At 39.7% G+C, this 21,222-nt stretch overlaps 1 protein-coding gene across 3 annotated transcripts in view; it reads left to right on the plus strand.

The window, feature by feature from the left end:
• The first annotated feature begins 634 nt into the window (after nt 1–634).
• kcc (solute carrier family 12 member kcc) overlaps nt 635–21,222 on the plus strand; it is a 95,551-nt gene continuing 74,963 nt past the window's right edge. The window contains exon 1 of one of the 3 annotated variants that reach the window (XM_067770814.1): nt 635–823. The gene's annotated coding sequence lies outside the window, so the exon portion shown is untranslated. The remainder of the gene's footprint in view (nt 824–21,222) is intronic. The other 2 variants (XM_067770804.1, XM_067770815.1) reach the window with 2 other exon arrangements.

Consider the following 21,222-nt stretch of genomic DNA (forward strand, 5'->3'; position numbering starts at 1 on the left):
TTGAAAAATCCGGATGCAGTTCACAGCCCTACTACCTACATTTGTACATAAATTACTTTTTGAGTTAGTTTTATCGGAAAAAATATTTTCAAAAACTACATTGATTTATGGAAGTTAGATTTTTTAACAGTACAGAGGCTAGATTCAGTAAGTATCAGTTTTGGAATGTATACTTTTCTTTCATACAATGAAAAGTGTACACTTCAAAACTCTTATTTACTGAACATAACCCCAGTTCATATAAGTCATATTATTTTTTTTTTTGTAAAAATTTTAGAGAAGTCTTAAGGCATACAACATTTTTTAAGTACCTGCCTAGTTCCTCTGGAAAATGTTAAATGAGATACGAAAAATGTGTATTTGTATGCTTATGTATATATGTAAAAAAACTAACCAAACATATTTGTAGTATGCACGCACATACATACATGCATACACACATATTTATTGTATTAAAATGAACGTATTTACATAAGAACATTTATTTATTGAATTTATATATGTATGTATATATTGACACTAACATTAAATGATAAATTTACTAATAGTTTAACGTTAGCATTAAACAAATAAATCCTTAAACCGGCGGCATGAATCCACGCATGGACATACCAATAAGCAAATATGCAAAAGAAACCAATATCACGAATACCATTATTTTAAATTATATACAGTAGAAAATTCTTTAGTGTTACTCATGCGCTTCTCAGCATTATCAGTTTTGTGTTAAACGTAGAATTGAAAAGTTGTTTTAATAATATTTAATATCGTTACAATAAATAACTAATTTATATAAAGTATAACGCCGAATGTATTAAAAAAGGTATGTATGTGTGTATGCATGTGGATGTGTGTGTATAAGCATTTCAAAATTTTGCCCGTGAAAAAAAGTGTGCTCGCTGTTAGCATAGTATCATTGTTGTTGGTATATACAAGTTTTTGTAAGATATACATATCACAAAAATTACGAATTATATGTATGCATTTAATATTACATACAAATGTACGTAAATATAGAACAATTATAGAAAATGCATATCTACACACACATGTATTTAAATAAGTGCGCAACCAAGGGCGTCCTCCGATGAACATCTGACATTTGGAGTTTTGAATAATTATACACTAATGTGCTTGTTGTTATTGCATAAACAAAGATATGAATATATGTATGTACATATCATAGTTGGGGGTAGTGCACTAAATTTTGAGTACATTACACTTACATTAATTACTTTTACACGATATCGGAAAATGTGAGTGCGCATAAGCGTAAGTGTAAGTGTATTATTTGTAAGTGGTATTCTATAATGGGGGATACATATATGTAGAATGTTAATGCAGGCGTAGTGTGTATATTGGTATATGTACTGTATGGGGCACTAGAGAATGTATAAAAGTGTAAGGCTGACGGCGAGTACTCGCTATAAGCTATCCTAGGCGAGAAGCAATTTTTATTTTCATATATTTAACACTGTGACAACTTTTACAATTTGCCATAAGTCGCTGTTTACAAACAAATACTTTTGTGACTGGAAATCGTTACTTGACGAAAAGTGGGTGACGAGGAAAGCGGACGGGCACCAAGTTGCTTGTGTTCAGCAATAAGGGCCAATTAATGGTGACTTATAAGTATAAAACCATAACCAGATAAAACAGCTGATCGAACCTACGTACTTACTTACTTAATTGGCGCTTAACCGTTTAAATAGTTATGGCCGTCCAACAAGGCGCGCCAGTCGCTGTTGTCGTGGTCCATGCCATAGTACAGGTCTACAAGTAGGATATGTAGCAGCGCGCACATGCACAGCCACGCTCACCTGATAAAATGCTTGTTCTTGTTCGTTCCTTTTGTGGATGCTATTTGGCACTGTTGTACTTCTTAGGTCCAAGAAAAGTGTAGTAGCTGCTAACGAAAACTGCCTAAAATTTTTATTGTAAAATTACAAAGAAATATCCTTATTTACTTTCAAACGAGCACTTAATTACATCTCTCTTTAAAATCCATACGTTTTGGACAGTTTTAATTAATAAATTGTGATACTTTATTACCGGGGACGATTGCTAAAACACGACCAAAACCGTCGGGGGAGGTATTAATAGACGCGTTTTTGCCTCGCTTCCAATAATTCGAATACTTTTTGCCTTGGACCATTGATAACAGGACAAAACGAGTCTTTTCATTTCTCTTTCCACATTTTTGGACGGGTTATTGCAGTCGACCTCGGTTTCAAACTGTTTTTCGCGGAGAACTTTTGAACGGGTAGACAAACTTAGCACCTGTGTTTGTATTCTTAATACTGGAATAATTACGCGTCCTCAGATACCCCAATTCAAGACTTTCGCATAATTTTCTATAGGACCCATATAGGTGCACTACATTTTCATACTAAATTCGTTCAAAAAAATTTACCATCACAGCAACCCATATCTGATATTCCGCTCCTTTTTTATTTCCCTGCGTCGCTTTTACGACAGCAACCCCGGTAATTTTGACACTTCGTGCAGTGTCAAACTGCAGTGTGTTAGAAAGAGAAAGGAATTATTTCCTTCTCATACCCATCATACTTGTAAACCTGTACTATGGTCCATGCTTCCGCCCCATATAGCAGGACGGGTACGATAAGTGACTTGTAGAGTATGATTTTCGTTTGCCGAGAGAGGACCTTACTTTTCAATTGCCTACCTAGCACAAAGTAGCATTTATGGGCAAGAGTGATTCTTCGCTGTATTTCAGAGCTGATGTTGTTGCTTGTGTTGATGCTGGTTCCCAAATAAACGAAGTCTTTTACTATTTCGAAATTATGGCTGCCAACAGTAGAGTGGTTGCCAAGGCGCTTATGCGCTAACTCTTTGCTCGATGACAGCATGTACTTCGTTTAGTCCTCATTCACCATCAAACCAATCTTTACCACTTCTTTTTGCAGTTTGGAGTAAGCAGAACTAACGGCGCGGGTGTTTAGGCCGATGATATCAATGTCATCAGCATATGCTAGTAATTGCACGCTTTTATAGAATATTGTTCCATAGCGGTTAAGTTCTGCAGCTAGTTTAATTTTCTGCAGCATCCCTCGTTTAGTTTTGAACGGCTCGGAGAGGTCCTTCCCAATTCTGATTGTAGTGGTGGTGTTGCTCAACGTCATTTTGCACAGCCGTATAAGTTTTGCGGGGAAACCAAATTCATATAGGAAGTTTTAAAAGTGCGTGAACACTAAGCGACGCGACACGTAACGACACGTTCCACAAAATATTCGCGGCATTTTGGTCGCGTCGTGTCGTCCGACTGTCGCTATGTGTGCATGGTTCCATAAGAATGCATGCAAAGAATATTTTGTCACTACGTGTTGCGTCGCTTAGTGTGCACGCACTTTAAAATCGACGAAGAGGTGATGTGTGTCGATTCTTTTTTAGCGGGTTTTTTCCAAGATTTGGTGCATTGTGAAAATCTGGCCGATGGTAGATTTAAGCGGGAGTCGTTGGTGCCGTATGTCGTATCGCTGTAGTCGTATCCCTAACGTAATCAGCTGTTTATCGTTACGACGGTAAACCAAAAACTATTTGGTTGGCTACGATACGGTTACGACCTTAGCGGCACCAATAATCGATTGCATTGAGTCCCATAAGATTGGTCGAATCAGCTGTTATAAGGTTACCGATTACGGTTACCGATAAAGCACCAATGTCTCCAGCTTTACAAGGACTGAAGCCGCACTGATAAGGTCCAATCAGCATATTCACAGTGGGCTTCAATCTTTCGCACAATACACTTGACAGGACCTTATATGCGATATTAAGAAGGGTGATTCCGCGATAGTTGGTTCAGTTTGCAGTATCCCCTTTCTTGTGGACTGGGCAAACTTCTGGTAACACTACGCACTAATTCAGTCTATGTGAGGTGCTCAATTCAACCTAACCGAACCTATATTTATATTATAGCAACGTTTCTCGCTTCCACTCTGTCACTACCCTGTACCGTAATGTGCGAGCAAGGTACGTGGTAGACTTGATATGAGCGAAACCACACAGCAACTCAAAGCAAACACGTTACTTAAGCGCCAAATACACGACACGAACATTTCCGCGAACATTCCGCAATCTTGTTCGCAGCTTTGGCCATACACCATACGAACTTTTGGCCGAACATTAGTTCTCTTTCAGACAGTGATGAATACGGACAACAATTGTGCTGCAGCAATATTGCTCGTTGTGGCAATTAAGCGTAAAAAAAAAGAGAGAAGATCGCAGAAAAAGAATTTGGTGCAAAGAATGGTTTAAAAAACGAGCAGTTCTTGGACAAAGTGAGCTTATTAAAGAACTGGAATTCACGTCACAAAATGATTAAAAATTACGTTCGTATGAGCAAGGCAACATTTGACCAACTTTTACAAAAAATTTTGCCACTCATAACGAAACGGGATACAATAATACTTATTTTTTTTATAACTGTATCCTTTGTGGCATCAGGATCTACTTCTTTTAATTTTTCGATTAAAGTCGCATAATCATTATTCTTTTTAATTCTATTACAATAATCTTTGCTTTTTACTTGCCACAATGATGGCAAAGATTTATACATTTCAATAAATTCACTCAGAAATTTTTTATTGTCCATTTTACTTTTCCGCGCACGTCTGTTCCGTTCAGAAATTACTACGATTATGAGCTATTTCGCCATACACGCACGAACAGTTCGCGCAAATGTTCGCCAAAAATTAAAATATTTTGATTTTTGGCGAACATTTGCGAGAACTGGCAAACACCACCATACACGACAGAAAAGGTCGCAGAAACATGACATAACGGGAATGTTCGCGGAAATGTTCGTGTCGTGTATTTGGCGCTTTACATATAAATTAGAGTTTCTGAGCAAACACTTGATTTTTAATACTGATACAAAAAGTGTTAACAAAAACAAAGCACATGCTGAATACCTAAGCTTAAAATTGAAATTTATTTCTTTTTAGGGTTTGATTTATATAAAGTAATAAAGTGCAAACAATGAAAAACATAAAATAAAAAAAAATTAATTAAATAAAAAAATTAAATTGAATAAAATAAAATAGAAAAAAAATAGAAATAAAATAAAACAAGTAAGGAAGGTTAAGTTCGGGTGTAACCGAACATCACATACTCAGTTGAGAGCTATGGTGACAACATAAGGGAAAATAACCATGTAGGAAAATGAACCGAGGGTAACCCTGGAATGTGTTTGTATGACATGTGTATCAAATGAAAGGTATTAAAGAGTATTTTATAGGTGGACGCCATTTAAGGATATCGCCATAAAGGTGGATCAGGGTTGACTCTAGAATTTCTTTGTACGATATGGGTATCAAATGAAAGGTGTTAATGAGTATTTTAAAATGGAGTGATCCTTAGTTCCATAGGTGGACGCCGTTTCGAGATATCGCCATAAAGGTGGACCAGGGGTGACCCTAGAATTTGTTTGTACGATATGGGTATCAAATGAAAGGGGTTAATGAGCATTTTAAAAGCGGTTGGGCCTTAGTTCTATAGGTGGACGCCTTTTCGAGATATCGCCATAAAGGTGAAACAGGGGTGACTCTAGAATGCGTTTGTACAATATGGGTATCAAACGAAAGGTGTTAATGAGTATTTTAAAATGGCGTGGGGCTTAGTTCTATAGGGGGACACCTTTTCGAGATATCGGCATAAAGGTGGACCAGGGGTGACTCTAGAATATGTTTGTACGATATGGGTATCAAATTAAAGGTATTAATGAGGGTTTTAAAAGTGAGTGGTGGTAGTTGTATAGGTGGCCGCCTTTTCGAGATATCGGCATAAAGGTGGACCAGGGGTGACTCTAGAATTTGTTTGTACGATATGGGTATCAAATGAAAGGTGTTAATGCGTATTTTAAAAGGGAGTGATCCTTAGTTCCATAGGTGGACGCCGTTTCGAGATATCGCCATAAAGGTGGAAAAGGGGTGACTCTAGACTTTGTACGAAATGGGTATCAAATGAAGGGTGTTAATGAGTCTTTTTAAAAGGGAGTGGGCCTTAGTTCTATAGGTACAGGTTCTTTTCGAGATATTGCCATAAAGGTGGACCAGGGGTGACTCTAAAATATGTTTGTACGATATGGGTATCAAATTAAATGTAGTAATGAGGGTTTTAAAAGTGAGTGGTGGTAGTTGTATAGGTGGCCGCCTTTTCGAGATATCGGCATAAAGGTGGACCAGGGGTGACTTTAGAATTTGTTTGTACGATATGGGTATCAAATGAAAGGTGTTAATGCGTATTTTAAAAGGGAGTGAACCTTAGTCCCATAGGTGGATGCCGTTTCGAGATATCGCCATAAAGGTGGACCAGGGGTGACTCTAGAATGCGTTTGTACGAAATGGGTATCAAATGAAAGGTGTTAATGAGTTTTTTTTAAAAGGGAGTGGGCCTTAGTTCTATAGGTGGCCGCCTTCTTGAGATATCGCCATAAAGGGGGACCAGGGGTGACTCTAGAATGCGTTTGTACAATATGGGTATCAAACGAAAGGTGTTAATGAGTATTTTAAAAGGGCGTGGGCCTTAGTTCTATAGGTGGACGCCTTTTCGAGATATCGCCATAAAGGTGGACCAGGGGTGACTCTAGAATGCGTTTGTACAATATGGGTATCAAACGAAAGGTGTTAATGAGTATTTCAAAAGGGCGTGGGGCTTAGTTCTATAGTTGGATGCCTTTTCGAGATATCGCCATAAAAGTGGACCAGGGGTGACTCTAGACTTTATTTGTACGAAATGGGTATCAAATGCAAGGTGCTAATGAGTCTTTTTAAAAGGGAATGGGCCTTAGTTCTATAGGTGGTCGCCTTTTCGAGATATCGCCATAAAGGTGCACCAGGGGTGACTCTAGAATATGTTTGTACGATATGGGTATCAAATGAAAGGTATTAATGAGTATTTTAAAAGGGGTTGGGGCTTAGTTCTATAGGTGGACGTCTTTTCGAGATATCGCCATAAAGGTGGACCAGGGGTGACTCTAGAATGTGTTTGTATGATATGGATATCAAATTAAAGGTATTAATGAGGGTTTTAAAAGGGAGTGGTGGTAGTTGTATATGTGAAGGCGTTTTCCAGATATCGACCAAAATGTGGACCAGGAATTTTTCATTTTATTCTACTTAATATGGTAGGTGTCACACCCATTTTACAAAGTTTTTTTCTAAAGTTATATCTTGCGTCAATAAACCAATCCAATTACCATGTTTCATCCCTTTTTTCGTATTTGGTATAGAATTATGGCATTTTTTTCATTTTTCGTAATTTTTGATATCGAAAAAGTGGGCGTGGTCATAGTCGGATTTCGGCCATTTTTTATACCAATACAAAGTGAGTTCAGATAAGTACGTGAACCGAGCTTAGTAAAGATATATAGATTTTTGCTCAAGTTATCGAGTTAACGCCGAGCGGAAGGACAGACGGTCGACTGTGTATAGAAACTGGGCGTAGCTTCAACCGATTTCGCCCTTTTTCACAGAAATAAGTTATCGTCCCAGAATCTAAGCCCCTACCAAATTTCGCAAGGATTGGTAAATGTTTGTTCGACTTATGGCATTAAAAGTATCCTAGACAAATTAAATGAAAAAGGGCGGAGCCACGCCCATTTTAAAATTTTCTTTTATTTTTGCATTTGTTGCACCATATCATTACTGGAGTTGAATGTTGACATAATTTACTTATATACTGTAAAGATATTCAATTTTTTGTTAAAATTTGGCTTAAAAAAAATTTTTTTTTTTTAAAGTGGGCGTGGTTGTTCTCCGATTTTGCTAATTTTTATTCAGCATACATATAGTAATAGGAGTAACGTTCCTGCCAAATTTCATCATGATTTAAAAGGGAGTGAACCTTAGTTCCATAGGTGGACGCCGTTTCGAGATATCGCCATAAAGGTGGACCAGGGGTGACTCTAGAATGCGTTTGTACGAAATGGGTATCAAATGAAAGGTGTTAATGAGTCTTTTTAAAAGGGAGTGGGCCTTAGTTCTATAGGTGGCCGCCTTCTTGAGATATCGCCATAAAGGTGGACCAGGGGTGACAGGGTGAGATGAGTGCTCAGGAACCTACATACCAAATTTCATCGAGATACCTCAAAATTACTCAAGTTATCGTGTTAACGGACGGACATGGCTCAATCAAATTTTTTTCGATCCTGATGATTTTGATATATGGAAGTCTATATCTATTTCGATTCCTTTATACCTGTACAACCAACCGTTATCCAATCAAAGTTATTATACTCTGTGAGCTCTGCTCAACTGAGTATAAAAAAAAACAAATAAAACAACATAAAATAAAATGAACAAAAATAAAATAAAATAGAATAAAGTAAAATAACACAATGATGAAATAAAATAAAATTAAATTGAATTTAATCGATTTTTATTCGATGATATAAATAAATAAAATAGAATCTATTGCAAGCATCGCTACGTATTGATCTAGTTGATCTAGATTTTCATGGACGAATTCGACAAAGCCAAACTGATACGTATGTATCACGTAATTTTTCTTCAGGAAAGCTTTCAATCAATTATGCTTTCGAAGATTTTGTCAATTGTACTGAGTTTTGTAATTGGACTGTAGTTTGAACAGATTTTTTACGTCCCCGTTTATGAATTGGAATAACGCATCCAATCTTTTAGGCTGGAGGATATATACCCGTTTTGAAAGATTCATTAATAAATTTGGTTAAATGTACTTTTAGTTAGAGGTACTAAAAGCTCTTTATATTTCTTAACAAATCTGTCGCAAATACCATCTAGCGCATTTGCAGATTTAGAGTTCGAATTGTTTTTTGCCATTTCAATTTCTAGTGTGTCACATTCTCTTAATATAAATGGTTGCGAAGTCTCCATTAGGATTGGAATTGTAAAAAAATATTATTGCGAATCATGAATACTTTTTATAAAATTGTACTGAGTTTTGTAATTGGACGGTAGTTTGAACAGATTTTTTACTTCCCCGTTTATGAATTGGAATAACGCATCCAATCTTTTAGGCTGGAGGATATAGACCCGTTTTGAAAGATTCATTAATAAATTTGGTTAAACGTACTTTTAGTTAGAGGTACTAAAAGCTCTTTATATTTCTTAACAAATCTGCCTCAAATACCATCTGGCGCATTTGCAGATTTAGAGTTCAAATTTTTTTTTGCCATTTCAAGTTCTAGTGTGTCACATTCTCTTAATATAAATGGTTGCGAAGTCTCCATTAGGATTGGAATTGTAAAAAAATATTATTGAGAATCATGAATACTTTTAATAAAATTGTACTGAAAAGTTTTATTAAATCTCATTTTAAAAATAATATCCTTTTCATTTAACTCATAGGCTGAATCTTATACATATATATGCTGAATTCCTTGCTTTTATAAGATCAATAGGTATTACAAAGTTATAACAATTTTTTTCCAAGTCTTTTTAGACCATATCTTACAAAATTCTGTGTAAAAATGGAGAAATTATAAAAAAGTACTTAGGTGAAATAAGTAAATCGATAAAAAAGAAAAGTTAAAAAAATAGGTAATAGATAAAAGCAAATTGCTGTAGGTTAACGTCGAAATAAATAGCTAAATCTAGCTACGAAATAGCTAAAATGGGCAACACTGATTGCCACACATTTCTTTACGATGCTTGAAGCTCGCTTCTGGTTTAGTATTCACTTGCAATAATAGTTTCCATCATTTCTCTCAACAAAAATATAATGATACATTTTTTTTAACTGGGTAATAAGAAATAAAAAACTAATTGATTGGAAGTTTTCTGTGCTCCACTAAAATGAGTTTTATGCACTAATCTGAAGCTGAAAATATTTTGAATACTAGGGCTCGTAGGTACTACGTTTTTTGTATCAGCGATTGAAAACCATTTTCCCTCAAACGATAACTATGCAACGGTGAAACTTCGTATGTCATTATGTCATTATTCCGATCCACTATTTCAGAGCTGTTGTGATTTAAAAAATTAGTTTCGATCACCGATCGTAAAACGTAATATTGGTCCAGCTTTTAAGTTTAAGTGAAAAAATGTTCAGCTTCACTATCACTAAGGCTGAGTGTGGCTGATATTTTTTGCATTACCGAGTGGAAACTGGTGCATTAAGCTGCAGACATTGGTGCTTTATCGGTAACCGTATCGGTAACCTTATAACAGCTGATTGGACCAATCTTATGGGAATCAATGCAATCGATTATTGGTGCCGCTAAGGTCGTAACCGTATCGTAGCCAACCAATTGGTTTTTGGTTTACCATTGTAACGATAAACAGCTGATTGCGTTAGGGATACGACTACAGCGATACGACATACGGCAACATACCCCTAACTCTGGTACATATGAGTGTTATGTATATGCATAGATATCACTTATGTGTGTTCACATATTCTCCAGAAAAATGTAGCCAGCGATTTATTCTCTAAAATTGAGGAATTCTATTAACATGGAGGAGAGACGAGAAAAAGTACGAGAACGTAGTACACGAACACCAGTAAAATTGCTCTTTTTTTCCCCTATGTTACACCATAAATCGTGCACCCATGCATCAACGAAATAGTAGTACAATGACGTAAAGGAAGCATTTATACGAGCGCCTCTAGAACGCCATTAGCATCGACTCTGATCACTATCTCATCAAAATTTGCGCCTGCCTCTGCGCTTCTAAAAGCAAGGAGCAAAAAAGGACAGTTAGACGTCGAAAGGCCGTCACCTGCTCTCTGAGAGCACATGTCAACCCGACGGAATGCAGAGCAGTGGTTTTTACAAGGTTTCATCTGTTACGAAAAAAATGACTAAAATGTGCTAATATGGAAGTCAAAAGAGTTTTTTGACATACATATTTATTATAACAATAATATTCACAAGTACTATTGAGTAGAGGTGCATCCAATCTTAATTATATATTTGCGTAATTGTTAACATGCAAAGTAACGTTTTTCGATAGACAAAACGGCCGCCCTGGTCACTGAAAAATCTATCTGAAACTCCTACTATATCTGCAATTCCATCCTGGCGTCCTAGAAAACCTTCACGTTGATATACGATATCTGGTTAGTAAAGTTCCATTTACAAAATGGATTGGGATTGAGGGTGGAAGTGAGTGAAGGAAATTGACGATAAGATTGTGAGGTAGAAAATAAGAAATATTTTTCAGTAAATCAAAGCCAAAGCTCGGGAATAAGAAACTCTGGCGAGTCGTTTAAGCGGCCGGTATACTCACTGTTTTCAGCGGCACTGCTTTGTTGTAAACTTCTAACACTTACGGTAGATGATCCGCAAACGTTAATTTTACACTTCTGCTTTGTTTATTTATTATTTTCTTAAATTTTAAGGAAAATAGTATATTCAAAAAAGGTAAAGGTCAAAAATTTTGTTTATTTTAAAAATAATTTCAAATAATTGATAAATTGTTCACGTCTTTGAGTATAGCGGTGAGATGATGGCCGTAATATTTAAGGGCCAATTAATTGTGACTTATCCATAACCAGATAAAACAGCTGATCGAACCAACCTTATGGAAATCAATGTAATCGATTAATGGTGCCATATCATAACGCTAACGCCATAACCATACCATAGCCAACCAATTGGTTTTTGGTTGCTCGTCATATCCATAACCTAAAAATATTTGAGTTTGAGAATTTATTAAAATGTACAAAAAGCATTTTATTTATTGTTTTGAATACGTTTTGACTAAGAGACTTATTTTTTGTGGTATATGTTTGTAATTTTTTGCGTTTTCTTCATTTTTATGAAATTTTCACGATTTTTAGGTTAAGGCACCATTAACTGATGCCAATTTTATATGGATAAGTAAAAACATGTTACGACTATGGCATTAGAGTTAAGGAAGTTTAATTGGCCCTTTACTGCCCCGCCGCTATATTACTTTGCGGTGAACTTCGTCGTCTTCCTAGTTTCCGCGCAGTTATTTTTACATTGCAACATTTTTGACAACGTACTCTACCGCTATGTAACGGCCGCTATTAGTAAAAAGAAATAAGAATTAAAAAAAGGGGTTTTTCCCGCTTGAGGTCTTAGCGGATCGGGGCCGATTTATTACATATTTTGCCTTAAAAATCTACCTTAATATTCCCTTAAGCATAGTACCCTTCTGCTGGCTGGGGACATATTCAAAGTCAAAATTAAGAATGTACTAAATGTTAGTTGCAGCTTTTTGGCATTAATTCCTAGGGATGTCTGTTAAAAAAGCTGCAAATAACTTTAAGTAACTACTAAATTTCGACTATGAATACGCCCCAATAAAAAAAAAAATGAGTACAAAGTACTGACTAGAAAACTAATGGGTTTATGTTAACTAGAGCCCGCTTATGATCTTAAGCTAAATCCCAACAACTTTTCCCAGAAAACAGATCATTTCCGCATTTTTGAGAAGAGCTTCGTCGGCTTCTTATCTGCAGCAACCGATACGGGCAAGTTACTGATTTATTATCGGCTTATTATCTCCAGCGAATTATTATCTTTGAGTTATTGGTTTGTTATCAACTTCTTATCGGTTACAGATGTGTCATTGAAGTTTTATACGTATCTATTTCACAATGAATCGATGAATCCTCGATAACAAATCGAAATCAATCCACCAACTTATTGATAACACTACCATAAATATTTATAACTTTTCTGTGTTAAATAACAAACCGATAACCCGCATTCAACAATTTGCTAAACTTCGATAACAAATCGATAATTTTTTGATAACATAGCGATACCTTTTCGATTATAAATCGATAACATGACAACATCTTGATTACCCTTTGGTGCCATATCCGCTACTTTTCGATAATATACCGATAACTTTTTGATAACAAACCCATAACTCCTCGTTAAAAAATTACTTGCTCATTGGTCACTTTTGGTGCCAATAATAAATTTATAAACCTTTGACATTTGACAACCTTTCTTTTAATTGCCTTCCTTTTCATTGGCTTCGCCAATGTGATGATAACCATAAGCATCGTTATTATAATTCTCATCATTATGGAAATTATACTGTTTTTTTCCTCATCTTCCGTTTCATCTTCTTTAGGACCGAATAATTTCCATTAATTGGTTTGCTCTCCGATTTCGCTCATTGTATCAACTCTACTACGTACGTTCTTCCCTCTGTACTCTACAGTGTAGGTAGGTAGGTTGAACTGGCCGGTCCATGAGGACCTCACATAGACTGATTGAGTCCGTAGTGTTACCAGAAGTTTGTTTTAACGACCAAACTGAAAAACCCTATCAAAAACCAGGACCTATGTTATAAAATAACTCCGTCCTCTTGGCAAATACTAGAAGCTTCCTAGGACTTAAGCCACTTGCTGCTTCTAGATCTGACAGCTGTATTACTCCTAATAGCTGGAGTCTTAGCCTGGCAAGTGCAGGGCACGAGCACAGAACGTGCTCGATCGTTTCCTCCTCCAACCCGCACTTCCTACACCTGCTATCACTGACCAAGCCTAATTTAAAGGCATGTGACGCCAGAAGGCAGTGTCCAGTCAGAATACCCGTCATGAGTCTACAGTCCTCTCTTTTTAATGATAGAAGCAACTGTGTTAGTCTAAGGTTGTAAGACCTACACATAATCTTCGACACTTTACAGCCCCGCGCTTGAACCCACGCCTTTTCTGCTTGGTCGATCATGTGCACCTCTCGCCTTCGCTTAATCTCGCCCAATCTAATTGGGACGTCTACGGAGCAAGCTTCAAGGGATGCGCCCTTTTTAGCTAATTCGTCCGCTTTTTCATTCCCATCTATTCCCATATGCCCTGGGACCCAATATAGATGTATGCTTCTCCCTGTCCCGATTCTCTCCAGAGACTGCTTACACTCTAACACGCATTTAGATGCTGTGCTATGCGAGATTATTGCCTTAATTGCTGCTTGACTGTCAATATAAAAGTTAACACGGTTGCAGCTTAAGCTATTCTCTTCCAGGGTTTCTACTGCTTTGGTTACGGCTAATATTTCCGCTTGGAAAACGCTACAGTAATCCGGCAGCCTGTAGGATCTGCTTAATTCCGGATCAGCGCAGTATACCGCAGACCCTACTCCTTCCACTATTTTGGAACCATCGGTGTACACATGTATCGCCTCGTCCGCCATTTGCGCACCCTTGCGCCAACCGTCCACCTCTATTGTGGCCTTAAGATCTCCCTCAAAGTACAGGTAGGGAATCATGTAGTCTGTTCGTCTTGTGACTGAGGACGCTATACTACTATGGCCATATGGTCGGCGCTCAAGCTGCCCCGAAGCATCGAGCCTGGTTGCGGTCGTTAACGCTTTGTTCTTTTCTACCAGGTCTACAGGTGGAATGTGCAGAATGGCATACAGTGCAGCCGTCGGGGTTGTTTTCAGGGCTCCCGTAATGCAAAGCATCAATAGTCTGCATACCCCCTCTAATTTTTTGAGGTATGTTGTTTTTTGTGTGGCTTTCCACCAAACAAGAACTCCATAGTATAGAATAGGGCTTACAATCGCTGTAAAAACCCAATGAGAAAGAGAGGGCGATAGGCCCCACGTACACCCCAGCATTCTTTTACATGCATAGAGTGCCGTTGAGGCCTTCTTGACCCTCTCCTCCACGTTGAGCTTCCATGACAGCTTACTGTCTAGGATGATTCCTAGATGTTTTGTGCAAGGTTTCTCCTGTAAGGTCACCGCTCCTAACTTAGGCCTGGTCCAATTTGGGACCTTGTACCTCTTTGTAAACAAGACCATATCCGTCTTCTCCGCATTGACTTTCAGCCCGACATTAGATGCCCAGGTATGAATATCCCGAAGCGCCCGATCCATCAAAGAACTAATCGTTGGAAGGCATTTTCCACTTATGACAATTGCAACGTCATCTGCGTAAGCCGTAAGTTTTACGGGTCCCTCATCGAATTGCCTGAGCAGTTGGTTGATGACCAGTGTCCACAGCAGAGGTGATAGCACCCCTCCCTGCGGCGTGCCCCTGTCCACTGATTTCGTGGCCTCGAAAAATCCCCATTGTGATGTAATCTTTCTGCAATTTAACATGCAGCCGATCCATCTGATTAAGGCAGGATGTACTCTACAGTGTAGTGACTACACTTCTGCTTGGCCATTTGGAGGAACAAAATGGTTCGAGTAAAAATAAGCTCACTACATAATAGATTAATATAATTGTGAGCTAATTATATCAAACAGAAAGTGTATCAAAATGGCGCCTAGAGCGCTACTAGATCGCGCCGGCCGGGCAGCACAGCAATCAACCAGGGATGCACCTTAACGTTAAGCTAATCGTTTATCAAAAAATTTCCACCGTTTCCGTTGAAACACTTCGAAATATTATCGATAAAGAAATTATCAAGATAAATTGTATCTCGTTTTTAACCGAAACGAAAACCTTTCGTTAACGTTAAAAACGTTAACGAAAACGTGATACTTTATGTTTGAATTGTGCTGGCAATGCTATAGCCATGGTGAAGCCGTAAGGTGGCAACAACGAGCGCACATACACACACAAACTCTATGTAATTTGTTTGTGTAATTCGTTGGTGGTAATGTCAAAAATACTCTGAGAAATGTTCGTACTGTCAAAATTCATGAGAAAAGGTGCAATCAGCTTGGATAATGCTTTCACCTTTAATGACTCCGCCATCAATCAGCTTTGCCAGCATAGTTTGAAATTAATAATCAACATAAACGATTTGATTTCGTTTTGATATGGCAGAAAACGAAACGAAATCATTTCGTTAATTTGACGATCTTAACGTTAATAAACGAAACGAAATGACTTCGTTTCGTTTATTAACGTTGATTATCGTAACGAAATGATATCGTTTCGTTGGTTAAGCATGCCTGCAATCAACCAACAAACAACACCTCAGCTTATATTAGGTCCGATTACATTCACGACGGCGAGTGCAAAGCGACATCTGTCAAATTATTTTTACAAATACAAAAGCTCGTGATTTTCGGCGCGAAAACCAATCACAAATGCCGTTGTTTCCAAACTAGACCTAATTATACTTTTGGGTAGCGACAGTGAGTGACGTTTTTTTTATTTTGTGAATAAAAACTAAAATAGAAGTAAACAACAGATAATAAAAGCTACTACCATTCTTTTGGGCGTTTTTAAATATAATAGCTGTTTTTTTTTTACATCTATATACTTTTACGCTTAAACTTTATATGGGCTGCTGAGCGTTATCTACTCTTCTGAAATTGCTGCGAAGAAAATTAGTATTGCTAAATTTCAATACGCAAATTTAAATTTCAAGGCGCGATATATTTTCGAGGAGATTTATACCGAGCTTCTCTTCCAGTTTGCGTCATCCTACAAAATGGCGAGACGGGACCTATGTATATATTCTATGCCTACTCTGACTGGCATCTACAAGACAGATGAATTTACGCTGAGCAACTTTTCATAGCAGAAATACACTCGGAGTGTTTGCCAAACCACTGCCGACGAGCGACCCCGGTCGCTTCCCAAGGCAGTCGGTTCTATGTACCGGAGCGACTCGGGATTTTTCCCGACCAAGGACTGTCATTTCAGTGTGACCCCATTTAATTTGTTTCGTCCCTCCCACAAATTGTCATCCTCCCAGCAGCTCCTTGCAGCAGGACTGCTACATATTCTCTTACTCCGGGAAGGTATCGAACCCAATCCGGGTCCGTCTCCTGACCCCGGTCCTGAGAAATGGTTTTGCTGCATTTGCCAGAAAAGAATCTTTTTAGGACGGTCATACTCTGTTCAGTGTGTCTCGTGCAAGGGATGGTTGCATCGGACAGGTTGTTCTGGGCTTGATCCCAAAACCCGACGTCCACGTAACTTTTATAAATCTTTTGTGGCTCCTTGCTGCTCACGCCCAAGTGCGTCCCGTAGTCTACGCCTAAGCGTATCCCCACTACCTTCCAGCAGCTTCGCTGCTCGGCAAGCCACAACAAGTACCCGCTGCTGCTCGCGCCCCACGGCGCCAACAACTCAAACAGCTGATACCACTCATAACTACTACCTTCGTAGTAGAGCTGGTAGCAATGCTGAGCATCAGCCCCTGCCCCCGTCTTCTTCTCCCCCCCTCTTTTCTGGCAGCAATCGTGCAGGTCAGGGAAACAGACTCTTAGTCCCTGCCTCCGTTTGCACCGTCTGCCAGCACAGAATATATACGTTTGCGACATCCGCTCAATGCAGCTCCTGCCTTGGGTGGTGCCACTTTCCTAGATGTTCTGGTCTCCGCGACGGCAACCCCTCGACGGGTTTCATCGCGCCATGTTGCCAGGTCGCAAACCCAAATCATCCGGGTACCCCAATGCTTGCCCAAGGGCGCCCAGTCCCAAGACCACAACAGCAATTGCGTCCTGGTCTTCCACAACCTAGGCGTAGTCACGCTTCACTTACCCCTAGAGTGGCGGCGTCACCCCTCTTGCACTTCAGAATTCTGCAGTTCAACTGTAATGGACTAACTGGGAAGATTACGGAGATAGTCGATTTCATGAAGCGGCACAACATCCGCATTGCTGCGATTCAAGAGACTAAACTCACAGCAAGATCTGCATTGCAGACCTGCTCTGGTTATAATGTCCACAGGAAAGACCGCGAGAGCGGAAATGGAGGCGGCCTCGCGTTTATTATACACCACTCTGTGCAATATCATATATTTGATCCTGGCATCGACCGCAGTGACAATGTCTTAGAACGTCAAGGCCTATCTGTCCGGTCAGGCGATAAAAATCTAGAAATCATCAACATCTACATCCCTCCTGTCACCTGTTGCCCCAGTGGATACCGCCCTAATATCGAGGCCTTACTCACTGGCAACAATCACATTATCTTAGGCGATTTCAATGCCCATCACGACCTATGGCATTCAAACTTGCGGGCGGACAGTAGGGGTGAGATGTTGGCGGATCAAATAGACGAAACGACGTTCTGCACAATAAACGGAGACGCCCCCACACGTATGGTAGGAAGCTGTCATAGCTCGCCAGATATCTCAATCGTGAGCGCAGAACTCGTAAACTGCGTCAACTGGCAGCCGATGGTAACATTGGCATCCGACCACCTGCCCATACTTATTTCGTTCGAGCGTACCGCCGACTTCATCGTCACCGAAAAACGCACTTTCATAAACTTCAAAAAAGGAAAGTGGGAAGAATATAAATCTGCAACAGACAGCAGCTTTGCTGCCCTCCCTATCCCGACTGATTCCCGCCAAGGGGAGCGTGCCTTCCGTAAGGTCATTGAATCCGCCTCGGCACATTTCATTCCCGCCGGGAGAATTCCCGAAATCCGGCCCCACTTCCCGGCGGAGGCCGCGGGCTTAGCGAGGGAACGCGACCTTATAAGACAGCTTGATCCAGGCGACCCCCAAATAAGGGATATAAACCAACGCATCAGATTGCTTGTGGACGAACACAAGCGGGCGAAATGGGAAGAGCACCTAAGAGGTTGTAACCTCTCTACCGGTGTAGGTAAACTTTGGTCCACCGTAAAATCCCTATCGAATCCGACTAAGCACAAAGACAAAGTTTCCATCGCCTTTGGCGATAAGGTGCTGTCGGATGCGAAAAAATGCGCGAGCGCTTTCTGCCGACAATATATAATGCATCCTACGGTCGACAAAGATAGACGGAGAGCCAATAGATACGCACATAAACACAAACTCAGCGCGTCACCAATTACCATCACCGCTAGAGAGGTTCAGGACGCCATTGGTCGCGCTAAACCATCCAAAGCAGTGGGCCCAGACGGCATAGCCATGCCGATGCTTAAAAACCTAGGGAAAGAGGGTTTCAAATATTTAGCGCATGTCTTCAACCTGTCTCTTTCCACCTTTGTCATACCCGAGAAATGGAAAATGGCCAAGGTGGTCCCGCTACTAAAGCCTGGGAAACCAGCTAACGTAGGTGAGTCATATCCTCCGATATCTCTCCTATCGCCAGTGGCAAAGACGCTTGAAGCCATTTTGCTCCCTTATTTCCAAGCACATTTGCAGCTAGCCCCTCATCAGCATGGCTTCAGAAAACTCCATAGCACTACCTCCGCGCTAAATGTCATTAGCACCCAGATAAATTGCGGTTTGAATCAATATCCCCACCATAGAACAGTACTCGTACGTTAGACCTATCAAAAGCTTTTGATACGGTCAACCATGGCTCGTTACTGCAAGACCTGGAAGGGTCCACCCTTCCCCCATGTCTTAAAAGGTGGACCGCAAATTATCTGGGTGGTCGGCAGGCATCGGTGCAATTCAGAAACGAAACATCAAAACAAAGGAGAATTAAACAAGGGGTGCCACAGGGTGGTGTCCTATCCCCGCTTTTGTTTAATTTCTACATATCTAAGCTACCTTCACCACCGGAAGGAGTCACAATCGTTTCCTACGCCGATGACTGCACAATAATGGCCACAGGCCCAGGCCCAAAGATCGATGAGCTATGCAATAAAATAAACGGCTATCTCCCTGATCTCTCCAGTTTTTTCGCCTCGCGAAACCTGGCATTGTCACCGACTAAATCTTCCGCGACCTTATTTACAACATGGACGCCCCAAATGTCGACCATATTGAACATCCACTTCGATGGCACTACGCTACCGACTGTCCTACACCCCAAAATCTTGGGTGTAACGTTTGATCAGGATCTACATTTTGGTGCGCACGCAACCGCAATTGTTCCAAGAATTCAGAGCCGTAATAAAATCCTCAAATCCCTTGCTGGCAGTACCTGGGGAAAAGATAAAGAAACGCTCTTGACCACATACAAAGCAATTAGCCAGCCGATTACGTGCTACGCGTCACCCATATGGTCGCCAAGCCTAAAAACCACCCACTGGAAGAAACTACAGGCCTGCCAAAATACTGCTCTCAGAATCGCCACGGGCTGTCTTCTTATGTCCCCAGAACACCATCTGCATAATGAGGGGAGAATACTACCCATCAGGGAGAGAAATGAGATGCTGACCAAACAGTTTCTGTTGAATACCCAGAAACCTGGGCATCCCAACAGACATCTGATTGACGAACCAGCACCGCCTAGGGGCCTAAGGAGTCATCTCCGTAAGCATTTTGAGGAAATACGGCACCTGAGAACCCAGCCGTATGAAGCGGAAAAACACAAGCAGGTCCTTGGTGAACTCCATAGACAGGCGTCGGACCTTTATGTCGGGAATTGCCCGGTGAATCCAGTACTTGAAGAAAAATATCCAGAACTCGCAGAAGAGGAACGCATACTCCCCAGGGAAACGCGTGTCACTCTTGCTCAACTTCGTTCTGGATACTGTAACAGGTTAAACTCTTACCTATCCAGAATCAACCCCGACATATAAAATGTATGCCCTGCTTGCAATGTGTCCCCACATGACACCAACCATCTCTTTAATTGTAATGTGGAACCAACGCCTCTAACACCCCTTTCCTTATGGTCCACCCCTGTTGAAATGGCAAGTTTCCTTGGACTCCCGTTAGAGGATATTGATGACAATTTGTGATCAGTCGCGGCTATTAGGTGGGGCGAGCATTGCTACAACAACAACAACAACAACAACAGCGACCCCGGTTAGACATATTTTTTTTAAGGGTGACGGGAGAGTGCTTTTGATAAGCTATGCCAGGCTAGAAGCAATTTTTATTTTCATATATTTTACAAGCTTCAAATGTTTCTGGCAATCTGACATCTTTTACAATTTTACATAAGAAACAATTTTCAAAGCTTTCTATTTTTATACCCAGCTGTACTTGTACACAGGGTATTATAACTTTGATTGGACAACGGTTGGTTGTACAGCTATAGAGGAATCGAGATAGATATAGACCTCCATATATCAAAATCATCAGTATCGAAAAAATATTTGATTGATCCATGTCCGTCTGTCCTTTAACACGATAACTTGTGTAAATATTGAGATATCTTCACCAAATTTGGTACACGAGCTGGACCCAGAATAGACTGGTATTGAAAATGAACGAAATCGGATGATAACCACACCCACTTTTTATATATATAACATTTTGAAAAACACAGAAACCTGATTATTTAGTAAATAATACACTTGGAATGTTGAAATTTGACATGTGAATTGATATTGAGACTCTTGATAAAAATTCGAAAAAAAAAATTTGAAATGGGCGTGGCACCGCCCACTTGTGATAAAATAAATTTTACAAATATTATTAATCATAACTCAAAAATCGTTAAACCTACCGTAACAAAATTCGACAGAGAGGTTGCTTTACTATAAG

The sequence above is a fragment of the Eurosta solidaginis genome, chromosome 3, assembly GCF_040869045.1.
Source record: "Eurosta solidaginis isolate ZX-2024a chromosome 3, ASM4086904v1, whole genome shotgun sequence".
NCBI lineage: Eukaryota > Metazoa > Arthropoda > Insecta > Diptera > Tephritidae > Eurosta > Eurosta solidaginis.